The 12,373-nt window shown below is 36.4% G+C and overlaps 1 pseudogene; it reads left to right on the top strand.

Moving 5' to 3' along the window:
- The first annotated feature begins 2,854 nt into the window (after positions 1-2,854).
- On the top strand, positions 2,855-3,438 carry LOC105067149 (monocarboxylate transporter 10 pseudogene; annotated as a pseudogene).
- Positions 3,439-12,373: the final 8,935 nt, after the last annotated feature.

Here is a 12,373-nt window from a genome sequence, read left to right as displayed (position 1 = left end):
ACTACTTAACTGAGTCTCCTACTTTTCTTACTGAAAGAAGTCCCGTCTGAGAACCAAAGGATATTCATATAATTCATGCTCATTGCCTCTTCTTCCCAAATTGAGTATCCCTTAAATTATGAGAGAGTTGTTTTGTGTCTGTTCTCTCCTTTAACTTGCTAGTAGAGGAATATTAGAATTAGCATATTAGTTCAGCACAAGTACACATAGGCTTTTAGAGCTGGTCTCTAGGTGGATATTCAAAGGTAAGTGCTGGCTTTTCCATTTGATTGCTGGCCATATTTTATTCCAAAATCTAAGCAAACAACTTCTTGCTATTCTGCAAATATATATCATAGTTTCCAGTCTTTATGCTTTTGCTCATACTGTTTTCTTTACTCACCATTCCCATTATCTTCTCTGTCTGTGCTGTCCATTTTCAAGGCCATCTCAAATCTTTTCTGCTCCAAGATACTTCTCTTGGTTCTCTCAACCCCAAGGAACTTTCCTCTTTTAAGTTACCATGATACTGCTTACATCAACTTACATCTTTCTGCTGTGAGTTACAGCTGTCTCATGCTTGTTCAGCCTCATTGCTGATCAGTAGGCTATCTGAGGCCTGACTCTTTGGGCTTATCTGAATAGTATATATCCATTGAACCATAAAATCAAAAGGTATTTATTGAACTGATTTGAAATGTATAAATTCTAAATCAGATAATTTAGAATAATAATTACATGTCTTCAGAAAGAGACCCCACTTTCTGTAGGATTCTATGAGGTAGTAAGAAAAAACATTTAAGATTGAACTTTTGGCTCTACCACTAAACACCTGTGTGATAAAAGACCAATTACTAAATTACTCTAAGCTTCAGTTTCCTGATGTGTAAAATGGAAGTGGTAATACTTGCTTGTCAGGGATCTTACCCCCCAAGTTAGGAGCTAGTGTGAGATAGTATGTGTCAATCATCTGTCATTTGGTATACAAAGCTCAGGAATTACAACCATTATTTACACCAATGTAAATGAATCCAATAGGTATTTGTGTAAGTTCAGTTCAGATACTCTCTGCATGATTTAAAAAGTAGAAATACTGAAAATGGAGTCAATTATTTGATCCTTCAACATGCATTACAGTCTTATTTTTGTTTGAAAGTTATACTGTGATAAACACATCATTAAGCACATTAAAATCAGTACAAAGCGGAATTAGATCGTTAATTATTCGGTAACTGAAGTATATATGAAATACAGGCACTTGCATTGTTTTTCAAAGCAAATTCATAGTCATTAAAGCTATGCATCTATCTTTATTTTGCATTCTGAAGAGAATTGATGAAAACCAAAAAGCTGAAGAGAAACAAAAATTCTGCATGAAATTCCTAGGAGTATTTTTTCTTTACTTGGTTATTTCTGTGCTTTTGGAAGAGAAATGCATTTGAACATTACATCGCCTTCAAGAGGCAAATGACTATCGTACATGTAAACAGTCAAGGCGAAGTAGCCTAACCATTTCTGAGGCAAGCCAAAATTTTAAATCATTCCTGGTACTCACGATTCTGCTGTTCTCAGAAGGATCCAAATGGGGTGATTTGGTAAGGCAGCTGAAGAGTAGTGGAGGGTAACTCTGCAAGCGAAAAAAATATTTTATTTGTTTAGTACCCTTTTCCCGAGAGCCCCCAAACTTGCCTGGAACATAGCAGGGACTTAAGAAATATTTGTTGAGCGGATGAAAAGTGTCCCCTGCCTTATTAGCAAACAAAGGCTACCATGGCCATCAAGCCATCAGTCACTACAGGCTCCAGGCGTGGTGAGCCTGAGGGAACTCAGGATGGAGGTAAACATGCTGCCCTCAGCCAGGCCCTCGGCCACCGCAGCCGCCCCCAGCGGTGCACCCGGGGGGACTCAGGAGGGAAAACAATAGATATCTATGCTCCACTTCAAAGGAGTAATTATAGGAAGCCCAGAACCTTGCATCTTCCCATACATAGAAAACGGCTAAATTCATTAACTCCAAATGTCTGGTTTTCTTTAATTAACAGTATCTATCGATATTCCGACTACCTGGTTTTTATTGCAAAACTCCCATATAGCCAGCCCCCTCCCTTACCTCCTCTGAATAGTCCCAGAGTGATCTGAGAGGTTGTCTTCTGGACTTGTTCTCGGAAAATCCACCAAATAAAACCAAATTCTCAACTTGTAGTGTTTTTTGTTTTTTTTTTTTCAGTCCACAGGTGAATGAATTATCGAGTATTTAAAATATAAACCATACTTATAAAACTAAAGTTCCTGTGATTAAACTACCAGGTAGCTATATACATTTAGTCTAGATATTTTGCTAGGTATGACTTAAAATCAAAAAACAAACGTAGAGTGCCGGCGCGCGGCTGTGGCCTGGGAGGCCGAGTCTTAGCCCGGCTCCCCCAGCCCAGGAAGCTCCACCTCCGTCCCGCCGGCCTCTCTAGCCCGCCAGCCCAACTCGGTGGCTCCTTCACCGGCCGGGCGCGCGTGCCCCCCTCCCCCCACCCCACTCAGGGGGAAGCTCAGGCCATGATGCCTGCATACGCGAGGGACAGCGAGCTGCAGCCCTAGCCTGTCCCTCCTATGGCCCCTGGCGACCAGGTGGAGGCCGTGCTGGCCGACGGGCCCAGGCCCCTGAGCCCCTGAGGGCGCCTGGGGCTGGCTGCTGATGCTGACCACCCTGTGGTGCAAGGGTCCGTGTCCGGCATCCAGGACGCCTGCGGGGTGCTCTTTACGTCCATGCTGAAGACCTTCAGTTCCAAGGGCGGTGATAAGATGGTCTTCAAGACAGCATTGGTAAGTTCTCTACGCATGGGATGATTTCCTTTTGCTGCCCAGTAGCGTCTTCCAAGACATGTTTGGTTGTGGGACAACAGCTGTGGTGGGTGCCGCTGTTGGGTTTGTTGGACTCAGGTCCAGTTCTTTTGTGAGTTCTGTGGAGCCTCTGTACCTTACCTGTGGAATCGTGGTTGCTGTGGCTGCTCCTTTGCCTACCAGGCTTCACTGGTCATTTAGGGAGGCTACTTCTAGAAGCGCCTTGGCCTGGTGAATGGCGTTGTCACCGCTGGCAGCAGTATCTTCACAATTTTGCTGTCTTTCCCTTTAAGGGTTCTGACCGACAGCATGAGCCTCATTTACGCAGAGTGTCCTTTGCATCTTCCTGTTTGTTCTCTTTCTGGCTGGCTTTACTTACCGACCCCTTGCTTCCAGTACCAAAAGTTAAGACGGTAGACTCAAAGGGAGGCGACAAATTATCCCACTTTTCCAGGAGAGTTAAGTTCTCCAAAGAATGTTTTCAGTGTTGCCATATTCAGGGTGACAGCCTTTGCACTGTGGGCGGTTGAAATACCTCTTGCACTTTTTGGATACTTTGTGCCTTGTGTTCACTTGAGTTGGCTGTTCCTTGATCGAGTCACCTCAGAGGTGGAGGGGTGCTGATTATCCGCCACCCTGGGCCTGGACCAGAGTTTTCTTTGCCTTGCAAGTTTCCCCTTGGTTCTCTCAGTACTAAGAACAGAGGCAGTGTTGGACCATCCCAGCAATCAGAGCACTCTGCACAGCCATGGAGAGGACTCACAAGGAAACTGGCTAATGTGAATGAAACTATCGTGTAACCTGTTTCCAACTCCCATATCAACTCTTTCCGTCTCTAGTACATTGTGAATATGAGAAAACTGAATTGCCTTTCACAACCTGTGACAAGCAGAACATGGAATATACATAGTTTCATGCTCAATTTTGTTTCCTACAATAAACATGAAGCACAGCAGAAGAAAACAAAGACAAATGTATATACATTTATAGCAAGTTATATTTGATTAATAACATAAGTGCTACTGTAGGAAAATGGAAGAAAGCAAATTGCTTGATTTTTAGAGTTACGTATAAACTCTCTGAGACTTCTGATGGATCATCAGTGTCCTGAGAAAGCCCTGAAGACTTAGCGTGTTGGTTGTTCCTTCTCTCGTTTTTTTTCCCCCCAGCTATACCTGTACTGTTTTTATTTATTTCTTTTTTTTAATTGAAGTATAGTTGATTTATAATATTGTATTAGTTTTAACATAATGATTCAATATTCTTACAGATTATACTCTAAAGTGATTACAGAATATTGGCTCTATTCCCTGTGCTGTGCAATATATCCTTGTAGCTTGTTTATTTTATACATAGTAGTTTGTGCCTTTGATGCCCTACCTCCCCCCTGCCCCATCTTGCCTCTCCCCCTTCCCTCTCACCACTGGTGACCACTAGTTTGTTCTCTGTATCTGTTTTTCTTTCTTATTGATGTGTAAATTTCACCAGGTTTTTTGTTTTGTTTTATTTTTAAATGTCTCAGGTTTTGTTAAAATATACTTTTGAATAATTTCAAAATTTAACTGTAATATGGATATTTGCTTAGCCCTCAAGTCCTTGGATTAATATCAAATTAAAATTCACTAAAGTTTGAGAAAACTAAATTTAGCTTATAAGGGTCTTATGATTCTTGTATCAACTAGAAAATAAATTATTATGATAGAGAAAAAAACAAAATAAATATTAAACTGCTTATAAGTGATACAATTAAACAATTTAAAAAATTATTCTATTTCTGCTTTGGCCTGTGCAGGTATTTTCTGTGGTATTGACAAGGATTCACTCATCAAAGAAGCTTAACCATTCCTAAGAAACTTAATCTATCCTGCACAATAGTTTGGTTCATTGTGTGTGACATGATTTTAATCTGTATTATCTTTTGTGAGTGACCATGGTAACAATTGTAATATGTATGTGTGACACTATTTTTTATTTCTTAGTGTCTCCATATTTAGTCTTTTTCCAGTAATTTATGCACAAATATTTAAACAGTCTTTTTTCCTTCCTCAAGGAATTAACGAAACAAAACAATTTTCTAAAATGGCTTTAGGATTTGAAAAAACACATTCTTGCTTCTCTAGTTTTTCAGAATGGATTTTTTTTCTGTCAGCGCAGATAATTACTGATGTTGTTTTTAATGTTACAATTTAATAAGTTGTGACATTTGTAAATTTGTGTAAAAGAAGCAGTGAACTGCTAAAATCAATTGCCTCTGATAGGTTCTAATTGTTTCATCTTTAGTCCCTTTCCCTTATGATACCACTGAGCGTTATTTGATGTCTGTTAGAAAAGTTGTACAAATAAAATAGACTATATACATATACATATATATATATATATATATATGCTGAAATACACATTAGTAGACACATTAATCTGGCTTAAGTTATTTGTATATGAGTCATATTACACTAGTCCTCAGTTTGGAAGTAAATACTTATAATAGTATTCTTTCTGAAACTAGGTTTATTTCCCAATGTAACATATAGTAGTAAAAAATCTCTATGAGGTGCATGATATCCACATTTCTAAATGATAAGAAGTGGCTTTATTCAAAGGTGATTGATGATAGTTAATTCTGCTGTTTTTCCTTTCTTTCATTTCTTCCTTATTACGTAAATTACTATCTTCTTAATTTGCTCTTTATTCTCATCTACATTTAAATTGGACACAGGAGAAATTAGGACAGCAACATCTGGCTTTAATGAAATAGAAATAGTTATATAATTAAATGCCATCATCAATCAGACTGCATTTTGTCCCATTATAGATGCTGTTTGAAACAGTCACACCAAATATACCAAACAGAAGGAACAGCAGTAAAAAATGAATTAGTCCGCTCTATAAAGAATTAGAAACAGAAATCCAACAATCCTATCATATTCACTTCAGTTACATTCTGGCTGACTGAGAATTTAAAATACAAATCCATAATTGTATGAAGGGTCTCAAATATTTTTTTCTTTTATAAAATATTGAAATAATACAGATACATGACAAAACCATGGTTCAAATGATAAGAAAGCCTCAAAATGAAAATCTCTTCCTCTCCTAGTCTCTCTTTCTAGAAAATAACATTATCAGTTTCTAGTGTGTTTGAAGTTACTTTTTTTAATTGAAGTATAGTGTATTACAATATTATATTAGTTTCAGATATACAACACAGTGATTCAATATTTTATAGATTATACTCATTTAAAATTATAAAATAATGGGTATCCCTGTGCTGTGCAATATATCCTTGTAGCTTATTTATTTTTCACATAATAGTTTGTATCTCTTAATCCCTTACTCATATCTTGCCCCTTCCCCCTCTCTCCCCACTAACCATTGGTTTTTTTTTTACTATATCTACATAAAAATGATAACATACAGTATTTATCTTTCTCTGTATGACTTATTTCACTAAGTATAATACCCTCTAGTTCATCCCTGTTGTTGCAAATGGTAAAATTTCATTATTTTTATGGCTGAGTAATATTTAATTATAAAAAGTATATCATATATATTATATATATACCACTTCATTTATATATATATAATTGTGTATATATACCACTTATTTATCCAGTCATCTGTTGCTTCTATATCTTGCCTATTGCAAATAATACTGCTATGAACATTGAGGTGCATGTATCTTTTTGAGTTAGTGTTTCATTTTCTTCATATATATACCTAGGAGTAGAATTGTTAGATCATATGGTAGTTCTATTTTTGGTGTTTTGAGGAACCTTCATGCTGTTTTCCATAGTGGCTGCACCAATTTACATTCCCACCAACAGTATACTAGGGTTCCCTTTTGTCCACATCCTCACCAACATTTGTTTTTTGTAGACATTTTGATGATAGCCATTCCAACAGATGTGATTTTGATCTGAATTTCTCTGATGATTAGAGATCTTGAGCATCTTTTTGCTTGCCTGTTGAGCATCTGTATATCTTCACTGGAAAAATTTCTTTTGGTCTTCTGCCCATTTTATAATTGAGTTGTTTGGTTTTTTTTGATATAGAGTTCTAGAAACTGCTTATATATTTTGGATATTAATGCCTTACTGGTAATATCAGTATTTGTTATTTCGGGGGTTTTCTCTTGTTTTTTGAACTGAAACAAGTTCTCTGTCTTCTCATTTTGCTTGACTTTCTCTGTCTCTATGAATTTAGTTGAAACAGTTACCTGTCCCAGTCTTGAAGGGCTGTCCTTGTGTGGGTGTGTCCTGACACAGTCCGTGTGTGCCCAGTGACTTTGGTGGGAGAGGTGGATCTGAGGTGAGCAGATTCACATCCTTCCCCAGGGTGTGCTAGCAACTATCACCTTGGTAGGAGGCAAGGCTGGAGCTGGAGGGGCTAGAGCCAGGGCCAGGTGTGAGCCAAGGCTTCTCCTCAGCTCAGTGGCCAACACCACCCTGTTGGAGGCAGGGTTGGGTCCCAAGTTACTGGGGCAGGAGCCCTGAGATTCAGGTCTGAGCTAGCTCCGGTCCCTCTTCATGTGTGGTTTCCCCTGTCCTAGCACCGGCACCTTCACCCCTGAAGGGAACAGTGCTTGTGCAAGAAGGGCTGGAGGGGACACTTGGCATGGGTCAGGGCTCTGGCTGTGGTGGTCCCAGCCCCAGTCAGAGTCCAGGACTGCACCCAATGCACAGCTGGTAAGTGACAGTAATGGCTGCCCCCACCCTGTTTGGATATTGTTCCCAGTGATTCCGTCCTTCACAAGTGAGAACACCCCTAGGCTGCTACAGCCCTCGCCTTGGTGTGGAGCTGACTGCTGAGCATGTGGGGCAGAACGGGCGCTCACCTTGGTGGGGTCCCATGCTGGTTTGGTTAGCCCAGAAAACTGCCAGCCACATGCAGTTTCAGTCTGCTTCCTTTGCCTTGTTTCAGGATTAAGCAAGTTTGTGCTCACTTTTCATGAGTGGAGCCTAGGTTTCTTACAGCTCTCCTGTGAGTCCCACTGGTTTTCAAACAGTTATGAGAATTTATCTTCCTGGGGTTAGGCACCAGGGCTGGGGCACCCAATATGTGGCTCGAACCATTCATACCCAGGGAGTATCTCCACTTGTATAATCCTCTACCCTTTAGTCTCCTCTCTGAGCACAAATCCAGAACTGAATGCCTCTCTTCCCTTCTTTCCCAATTCAGTGTGGATCTTTTTTAAAGCCTTGGTTGTATGAGTCTTTCTGCCAGTCTCCAGTTAGTTTTCAGTGAGCTCCTGAAGTTACTTTTAAAACCGATGTGGTATACGTGTATTTGAATTGCTGAAGTATTAATTTTTGATATAGCTATTTTTTTCTCCACTATAAAGGATGATACATTTTATTTTTACTAGCTCTGCCTCCCTAGTTTGCTCCTAAAATAATTGACTCTTTCTTCTTTTCTTCACTCTTCTTCTACTTTTCAAGGTGTCTTCTAGCTCTATTATTTGATTCTTTAACATGATCTAGAAGTCTGTAAAAAGTTTTCATCACTGTCTATTGGTAATGCACTTGATAGAACAGTAAGAGTCATAAACATATGTTATATATGAACTGGCTTCTTCACTTACATATGTTTTCCCATTGGATGGTGTAGAAGTTGTTAAAAAAATCTAGGCAACCTAGATAATTATTTGGATATCAATTTCTTCATGCTATAAATGCTATAGACTGAGTGATCTCTAAAATAATTTTCATATTCAGTGAGCGAAAATAAATTCATATGATAGCTCTTGGTTTTCTAGCACTATTTCTAGGAATACATCCCCTTACCAGCTAACTCCCTAAGTCTGACTGAATTGAAATATATATTTCTTCAATGAAATTAGATAATTCTGGAAATTATAGATGAATGACAGTTGCCAGATTATCTAAACAACTTCTTTTTTTCATTTGCTTTGCTTATGAAGTTAACTTCTTTTCACAGTTTAGCTTCTCACAAAGATTTTTCCACAGGAAATTGATGTACACTTATATCTGAAAGACAATATTTTTCCATAAGTAAAAATAAAGTCAACAAATATTTTTAGGATCTACATTATCCAGGCATTATACTGAGAGGTGGAGGTGCAAAAAATATAATACAAAAAATAAATACAGTAAAATACAAAAATATAAATACAAACACTAACTTATGCCAAGGAGTTATAATACAATGTAGCAAATACAGTTATTCAAATTGCCACAGATTTTGCTGGGAATGAAGAAAATGGTCTTGGTCTATACAGTGGGAACAGAGTGAGAAAGACACATAAAAAGAAATAATACTTTGCATAGGCTTAATTGTACACTATGGTGTCATTGGAGTGTAAAGTTTGGTTTGGGGGATTAATATTGAGGCTAAGAGCATAAGCTTGAATTTTAGTGCTTACAAAAAAAACTGTAAGTTAGGCAAAAATGACCTTCTTACAACTTCTAATTTATACGAAATTTAGGAAGCTACATTAACTTGTCAAAAGGCACATAAAATATTGCTTTTTAAATAATAATTTATAGTATTTCATAATGCATGTTTGGCATAATTAAAAAATAGTAAAATAGGAGATGCCAAAGAAATTTGGCATTTATAAAACACACTATTGGATAAATTAAAAGACCTCCCAGAGAATATTTTATTTCTGTCAGTGATGAGCTAACAAGTCTAGATTCCCCATGATAAATGACTATAATTCTGAACAAAATATACTAAATAATTATTTTCAGACATTTAACATTAGATAATGAAGGACTATGATTCAAAGTAGAAGGGAAACAAGAGATTTGAGTCAATTTCAAATCTCAAATCTATACCCTGACGTTCAACCAACATTATCTGGATTGTGTGGCAGAGTGAAAAGAAGACTAAATTACAGAACTCTCACTGAGCTGAGAAGACTTGAGTTCAAGGCTGTTGAAGACTTGAGTTCAAGACTTGAGTTCAAGGGTGACGGAAATGTGCTGGGTAGGAGAATAGAGGCCTATACAGAAAAAGAAAATCCTAATGGCCTTTTCTTGAATTATTGGCAAATACTTAGCTGCAGAAGCTATGAGAAAGAGTCCATAAAGTTAGAGAAAGAACAGTTACCAGGAGCTGTGAGCTGGGGGGGAAAAGTACACACACACACACACACAAAGGAAATGAACAGACGAAAGTGAACAATGTTCAGATTCCAAGAAGCAAGAGTGAAGAGTCCTCATTGAATAGCTGGACATTGAATAGACTTCAGAAGTTGTGAATCTGGAGTAGGTCTACTCTAACTCTTGAATAAAGGCTACTTTAGTCTTACCCTAGTTACACTTAAAAACAACCACTGAATGGGTCAAGCTAGTGTGCAAATAAATTAACGCCATGAAAAACCTCAAAACTATATTAAGGGAAACAATAAAATTTAGATAAACACTAACATAGCACTTATCATGTCCAAAATGCCGTAAAATACTTCTAGATATGTGAAGAAGCAAAAAATGTCTCATAATAAGATGAAAAATAACTATTAAAATAGACACAGAACTGTCAGAGATAATGGAATTAGGAAATAATTTTAAAAGGTCTATTAAAATGTTCAAATATTTAAGAAAAGAGCATAAAGATAATGAAAGAACAAATATAAAATCTCCCTGGAGAAATAAATACTGTAAAAATAAACCAAATGCACATGTAAAATAGACAAATTAAATATCCAAAGTGAAATTTCCAAAAAGATGGGCTCATAAACAAATTAGAACCAATTAAATAAAATATTTGAACATGAATAAAGGAAAACTGAATGCTTCTAACTGCTTTAAACTGAAATACAGAAAAAAAAAACAGAGTTTCAGGGAGCTCTGGGATAATATCTAATAGTCTCATATGCATGTAATTGGCATACAGTAAGAAGAAGAGAGAAAATTTCAAGCAAAAAGATTAATTGCCAAATATTTCAAATTTCAATGTAAACATAAATCAGTAGCTTTAAGAAGCTTAATCAACATTAAGCAGAATATACATAACAGAATGGACATCAAGGTACATTATAATCAAATTGCCAAAACTGAAAATAAATAAAGAGAAAAACTTTAAAAGAACTAAGGGGAGAAAAAAAAAAAGACTAATTGCAATTAGAAGAACAACATAAAAATACTTTTTAATACAAAATTTTTCTTTCAAAAACTTTAACCTATAATTGCCTATCCAACATAAATATGCTAGGCAAATGCAGAGGAAATAAAGACTTTTCTAAATAAAGAAAAGCTATGAGAATTTAATGCCAGCAAACCTGCACTGTGTCCAGTATTTATGATGGTATTTATAGTAGACAAATTGATTGTAAAGACACATACAGATTTATAATAGACAAATTGATTGTAAAGACACATACAGATTCAAAGGAGAATAAAAAATGGTGTACCAAAGAAACACCAATCATAAAAAAATGGAGTGTCTATATTAGTAATAAAATCAGTTCCAGAACAAGAAAGATTACCAGAAATAAAACAGACATTTCACACTGATAAAAGTTGAATTAATCACAAAGACATAACAATTCTGAAAATATGTGTATGTGGTAACAAAGCTTCGAATATTGGCAAAATATAAAAACTGAAGTGATAAAGAAGCCAACTGAGATTATAGTTGTAAAGGTCAACAAGTTCCCTTCTCAGTCATTTATAGAATAAGTATATAGCAAATCAGTAAGGGTATTAAAAGACTTGAGAGATACTATCAACCAACTAGAACTAACACACATTTATAAAAAACTGCACCCAACCACAATAGACTACATGTTTTTCGACTACACACAGACAACTAACTAGAATAGGCCATGTGCTAGAATAATGGCATTATATTAGAAACAGTGGTATTACTAGAAATCAAAACAATGGTATTGTATTAGAAATCAGTAACAAAAAATCATTATAAAATCCTCAAATATATGGAAATTAAGTAACATATTTATAAATGATCTATGACTTAAAGAAGAAATTATATTAAGGGAAATTATAAAACATTTAAAAATAAATGATAATATATCAACATTTGTGGGATGTAGCTAAATTATGGCTTAGAAGCTAACTTATAAATGCTTATAGAAAAGACAAAAATTTTAAATCTAATGATCTAAATGTCCACCTTAAGAAGCTGTAAAAAGAACAGACTAGAGAACCCAGATATAAAGCAACACACATACAGTCAATTAATCTTCAACAAAGGAGGCAAGAGTATACAATGGAGAAAAGACAGTCTCTTCAGCAAGTGGTGTTGAGAAAGCTGGACAACCACATGTAAATCAATGAAGTTAGAACACACCCTCATACCATACACAAAAATAAACTCAAAATGGCTTGAAGACTTAATTATAAGACATGACACCATAAAATTCCGAGGAGAAAACATAGGCAAAACATTCTCTGACACAAATCTTAGCAATGTTTTCTTAGGTCACTGTCCCAGGGCAATAGAAATAAAAGCAAAAATAAACTAATGGGACCTAGTTAAACTTATAAGCTTTTGCACAATGAAGGAAACCATAAACAAAATGAAAAGACAACAGTGAAGCTGACAAGGGCTTACAAAATATACAAACAGCTCATAC

The sequence above is a fragment of the Camelus bactrianus genome, chromosome 2, assembly GCF_048773025.1.
Source record: "Camelus bactrianus isolate YW-2024 breed Bactrian camel chromosome 2, ASM4877302v1, whole genome shotgun sequence".
NCBI classification, from domain to species: Eukaryota; Metazoa; Chordata; class Mammalia; order Artiodactyla; family Camelidae; genus Camelus; species Camelus bactrianus.
The sequence above is the reverse complement of the archived record's forward strand: the minus strand, read 5'-3'. Positions and strand labels throughout refer to the sequence as shown.